Source organism: Channa argus, chromosome 1, assembly GCF_033026475.1.
Source record: "Channa argus isolate prfri chromosome 1, Channa argus male v1.0, whole genome shotgun sequence".
NCBI lineage: Eukaryota > Metazoa > Chordata > Actinopteri > Anabantiformes > Channidae > Channa > Channa argus.
The window spans coordinates 28736389-28742566 of NC_090197.1; the positions used below are offsets into that span (position 1 = coordinate 28736389).

Sequence of the window (6178 nt, forward strand, 5' to 3'; positions counted from 1 at the left end):
GCCCGGCGCCACCGGCACACTCATTAGGTCATTACAATAAGAAAGGATGCATTTTTTTGTTTTATTAAAAATCTCATTAATCCCAAAACAAAAGGCACGTACTGACCTCATCGGTGCCCCTGTTATATGAATATGCTTTTATATAATGGTGTCTAATTGCAACTCGACGCCTTGTCGCTTTCCCTCTGTCTGACCCGGCGGTGTTTGGTGTGTGTGTGTGAGGAGTGAAAGGAAGCTAAAGACAATTGGCCTCCCCACTGACCTAATGGGGAACCGGCTCAGACAGTTCTTCTCTTTAAGTTCTGAACCTTTCTGTGGAGGTGTGATACCCCAAGTCTTTTCGTAAGTGACACTACTCTTCACTACCATTTTAGTGCCAATTTTACAACATACTGTCAAAAGTGAATCTTAAAAAAGTTGTGAGCATTTTCAAAACTGAGGTGATGCATTTCAAGTGGTACATATACTCAATATAATGATGACAAAGCTTCTAACTGATGTTTAAAAACAACTAAAAATACTCACTAGCACACCAGATGTGTATAATGTCACTGAATAGAGTCCCCAGTTAATGCGTTATGTCACATTCATTTGATTGATATTTCTGTCACTGTCCTTCAGTGTCCAGTTGATTTTAATACATTTTTAAACTTTTTTTTTTTTGGTCACTAATTGAGTCTAAATCTGTATGGGCTAATGTTAAATCTGATCAAATACTTATACTAAATAATTATCTACAACAGAACTTAATTAAATATGTGCACAACACATTGAAAATGAAGGTTGTATCTGTTGTAATATTGGACACTTTTTTAAATTCTGAAAGAGCTTATTGGTTCAACAAAAATACTGTTTTATAACCTTGGGTCATTGATATGTGAAGGGAAGAATAACTGTCAATCAGTTAACAAACGGTACAAACTGTAAAGAGCATTACATTTAACTGTTGTTTGGTTGTGACAAATTAAAGAGGTTTAGTGTACAAAGTAGTTTGCTCTGGGAATGCAGAATGTGCTGCAGCTTTATTTTAGAGGATCCTTTTTAAATATCCTTTAGATGAGCTGAGGAGTTCTCTACTGAGTAGTGTTAATTTTTATTAATACTTCCACAGACAGAGATGGGGAAGTCAGTCTTCTGTCTCACACATTATCAGATTTGCTTCCTGGGATTGTTGATGATAAATAACATGATACCATCAGCTAAGTACCCCATGTAAATTTGAAATTTAACATTTAAATTGTTTCCTGCATTTTGTGCGTCACTCTAGTTGAAAATCCTGGTGCAAGTAGTCCCTTAATCTTCTGTGCAGTTGTAAGAGGACATAGACATACAGTATATTACGGCTGGAAAACAGGGAAGCCAGGGCACACATGAATGAGCCGTGTGTGTGCAAATCTCATTTCATTGATAAGATATCCTAAGGCGATGTGTGTATGGCAGATTTTCCTTTCCCTGTTTATAAAGAGGACAAGAAGTCACGTGCAGGGAGCAGGAAGATTGTGTATTCGTGTTAATAAATAATAGATCAGATAAAATTATGCTAAAAGGAAAACAACAACTGGAAAGTATGGAGCTAATTCTGTGCAATAAATATTTGTATTTGTATCTTATAATTTACAAATTTAAATTATAGTGATGTAACATTTGTGCAAAATTGCATTTGTCAATTTTTGTGCACAAAGACTCTTTCAAGTACAAATCTTGTTATGCAAATCTTGATTTAAGCATTTGTTGACCTCGAGTTGTGGATTTACAGCTCTAATCCTGTGAATACAAATCTGCTCACACATACCCGGCTAATGTGCAAGTGAGTTCATATTTAACAAGCTAAACATCTTGGAGTATGGAATTAGCGTGGATATATAGTTTCGTCTATGTTACTCTGTTTATTCTGCCTTTAGTTGAGAAAACCCCAGCTAAGCACCGACGTTAGCATAATAGCTTAGCTTAGCCACCGAACTCTGAGGAGGCTAGTTAGCCTGCAGCTGCTCACTGACATTAGTTTCTGTAATATAGAAACTCGGTAACTGTTGGGTCATAAGTGTCGCTGCCTCCGTGGTAGTTGGGCAGATGCAGATGAGATACGTAGTTCTCCGCTTTCTCTTTAAAATCCCTCCCGACCTGGCGAACAGCCGTGACGTACACCGTAGTGTTCGCAGGGAGTGACGTAACATCAGTGGGAGCATCATTCGTTCCCCAGACTGGGATCAATTATAGGAACATTACAGTTATCAGGGTTTATGGGAGAAATGTCATAAACACAGTTACACTAAATAATGTTGAACTTTTGCTGCCTTGGCGGCTGGACAGCTGTGGGTGATGTTTGCTGTTGTCATGGGGAGTAACGTTAGTTCCCGATTTTTCTTCTTGAATGACCTCGCGACACTGGCCACCACTGTGCCCGCTGAGTGCAGCGCTCGGCCCGCAGACGCCGGCCTATTGGTCGCTTCATCAGTTTGAACACTGCATTTAGATATCTGAGGCATCTATAATACCTTATAGCGGAAAATTAGTTAACTGAATAAATGAAATGCTTCCAAATTTTTGCTGTACTGTAAAAAAAAATTGAATCTCATGATTATTCTAAGGTTTATCCAACCAATAATCAAAGTGCAATAAGAAACAAAACCTATACATTGGTGTTAATATACAGCCAGTAATGACAGTTTGTTATTAATGAGTGAATGGACACAGTGAAGCAAATTCATATGGTCATAGTTGGATGAACTCAAAGTCTGCCTTCCAGGTGTGTCCCTGAGCGAAATATTTGGCGCTAGCTCCCCGGGCGAGTGTGTTTATGCAACATCACCTTTGTGAACTTTTGAGCGCAAATACTCAAATACAAGTACAAATCTTATTTTCAATGCATGTATTTTTATAAATCATAAAATACAGATATGAATATTTATTGCACCGAATTAGCTCCATAGGAATGTCATTATCAGGCCTTTTTTGAGTTCAAATTTAGGTTCCTGTCATGTCCATGACATAACATTTACATTGACTTAATGATTTGCATAAATGGACAAACTTATTAACCAATTCTCCTGGGATGCATTGTTTAAGAGTTAAAATTTATTTTTGTTTTGAAGAGACCACAGTTGATACAAACTTTTTATTTTAAGATGAATCATAGCGTTTCCATCAAATTTGCCAGTTGCTTCAGCTCGTGTTCTCCCTCTGGTTAAATCTGCCGTTATTGTATTTGAACTGATGATCTAAAATTAAGTTTGGTTAACTCACATTTTTAAAGCGGCACGAGAACTTTATTATTAAGTTGAACCAGCTTCAAAATGATAAACATAACGAAGAGGCAGTGGATGATCCAGTGTTGGCTGACAGGTAAAAACTACCCAGTCGTTTGTCAATCAGCGTGGTAGTTGTTGTGAAGATGTTGGGATGGTTGCAACACCGTCTGCAGAGATTAACCTGGTCTTAAACCAAACAGCCTGTGTTGACATAGTGGTGAGTAGAGGAGCAGGAACAGGGTAAAGGACAGATGAGTGATGCAGTCATCCAGGCTATAGACGTCCCTTGAGAACAGGAAACAGTTTGTTGACCGATCGTCTGCACTCCCGATTTCACTTTTTTTTTTTTAAACACACTTAAGTCACTCTACTGTATCTGATGACTAACATTCTGTCATTTAAACTGTCTCTGCTGAAATGTTCAAATATACTAATCCATGTTCATGGATCCATTTGCTGCAGAGCTCAACAAACCTGTTTTTTCTCTGCCTGGACCCACATCCAAAATGCATCCAACTACGGAGCCCATACAGCCTACCCTACACCAAGGTGAGACGTCAATAACAAGATTTTCTGCATTTTAATTGCTTTAGTTCCTCTGAATGAATTATGTTATTTACAGTTCTGCATTATTTAAAAGACACTTAAACAGCCTGCAGCTTTTATTAGACTTGAGCAGTATCCAAGCACCATACTTTATGTACTTTATGTATTTTATGTATACATATTTTATAGACATTGAAATGTGTATAAAATCTACACAGTATGTATTTATGAAGTTTTTTCCTGTTTTGTGCTTTCCTTACCTTTTTAGTCTGTAACAATGTGTATTCAAATATTTTTATAACTCTTCACATTTGAACATAAAGTAAATAAAAACTTGAATTGAATTTAAATATTCTATAATTGGCACTAATCAGAAATGTTATTAATGCTGTTTTTATAACTTGAGCTAAAAGTTGCTTCTTCTTTTATGCTCTGCAGAAACATCACACTGCTCTTCAACACAACAGTTGAAATGATTGATGTTTGCAGTACAGACTTTTATATATAGGAATAGATTTAATATTCCTTGCACTTTTCGGTTTTTTAAATCCATCATCCATCATCCATCCCTTTCCCTTCTTGCAGCCTCCTTTGTTCTGGCCTCTGTCTCCCCACCTCCTGCTGTGGTATCCCAGAGGCCCCCGGCACCAGGCTCCTTCATCCCTTCCAGCCCCACCTCCACAGGAAAGCCCCCAGTCTGCTGCCAAATACCTCCACAGATTCTTCCCTTTGCTCTGATGTGGCGCCCCACTTCCAACCCTAGGCCTTAGAAATACCTGAGATCCCCGAGTGTTGTCGCTGCTTATCTGCTGAAAGTAGGCTCAAACCACAGGAGGTCACACGGTACATTTAAATCTGCGCTTGAATCTAATTTTTTTACCACACACAAAAGCAGTGAACCTACAGTGAGGTTAAAAAGATGCAAACAGCTGCAAACAAAGGAGCTACTTCCATCCATCCTCACACTGGTTTTGCAGGTCAAAGAACATTTGATCGGCTAACATTTAAGGAAAAAAGATGCACATTCAAGTCTTAACGATGGCATGCCAACGGTGTCTGGAAAAGTATTGTTTGCTAAAAATAATATATAAGTGTGAATATGGAGGAAATTGGACACTGGGCTGGATCAACAAACCTTCCTGAAGCTGTCAATTATTTTTTGTGTGACATAATTTATAAATATAGATCAGAGTAACAACTACCTTAAATGAACAATAATACAAAAACTCAAGACTTAAGTACAAGTACTGTTCAAAAAAGTACTTAATTAATAATTATTTACTCATGTTAAAATGTATAAATGAAAAATCCGGCACAGATTGTTTTTCCACTTAAAAGTAGTGATGAATAAAACCTGAAGCCAAAGAACAGTGTTAATCCAGAGAATGGGTGTGAAATATAACCAGCAGCAGGTTTAATAGTCTGCAAAGGTGTTAGATGCATGGAGTGGAGGGAAAAGCACATAATTCCCTCTGAACTGAAGTAAAGCAGAAGAAAGCACAGGTACCTCCGTTGTACTTCAGTGCAGTTTTTGAGTAAATGTACTTAGTTACTTACCATTTGCATGAGCTGTATGTGACAGTTTTATTCCATCACAATGTAGAACTAGACCTCTGGCTCCATCATGTGGTGTGAACTGTGCACAACACCAGGTTTTCCCCAGACAGTGAAAGCTCCTCTAGACGTGAGGCTGGAAACTCTGCGACCAAATGTCCCTTTGTTTCCATTTATTTCACCTCCTAATAACTCTGGATCTCTTAATGGTTTTAGCAAATATCTCCCATTCGGTTCACAGATCTCACAATCACAGATGCAAGAGCTCATTCCTTCATTTGGGCTGAGTTGTTTTTTCTATAACTATTTTTACTGAGTTTAATTATGGATCAGTTGAATCAATACTGAAATTCTAATTATGAATCCAACCCCCTCTACCTCAACTAATCCAGATTATTATACAATTATTTTACTTTAAATACATAATATAACGATAATAAAGTGTTATAATTTGTATAATGTTTGAATAAGGAGAGTGCATTTAAAACTTTAGAAACAGTATAACGTAATATTGTAGAAATTATAACTGCTATTGTGTAGTATTATTCACATTGCAGAATAATGTATATCATTTATGCATGGGTGGTTGCAGCAGGCAGGTTGAGGTAGTTTTTATTACATCACATTATGCTGGGTAGTAAATTTCCCACAGGAGTCAAAAGGTTTATAACAGTATATTGTTAATTTCTATTTCGTAATAAATTGAATCTGCAAAGTCACTGTGTGGAATAATGTGGAGAAAAAAAAAAATCATCAGGTTTAATGACAGTCCATGTTTTGACTAGAGGTGGTGAAAGTATTAGATTTACTGTCAGACGTGAAATTCATTT

The 6178-nt window shown here is 37.3% G+C and overlaps 1 long non-coding RNA gene across 1 annotated transcript; it reads left to right on the top strand.

Annotated features, from left to right (window-relative positions):
- The first annotated feature begins 1656 nt into the window (after positions 1-1656).
- LOC137102494 (uncharacterized) lies at positions 1657-5715 on the top strand. Its single transcript, XR_010911235.1, has 3 exons — positions 1657-1807; positions 3711-3797; positions 4380-5715. It is a non-coding gene; the product is annotated as an uncharacterized lncRNA (long non-coding RNA).
- Positions 5716-6178: the final 463 nt, after the last annotated feature.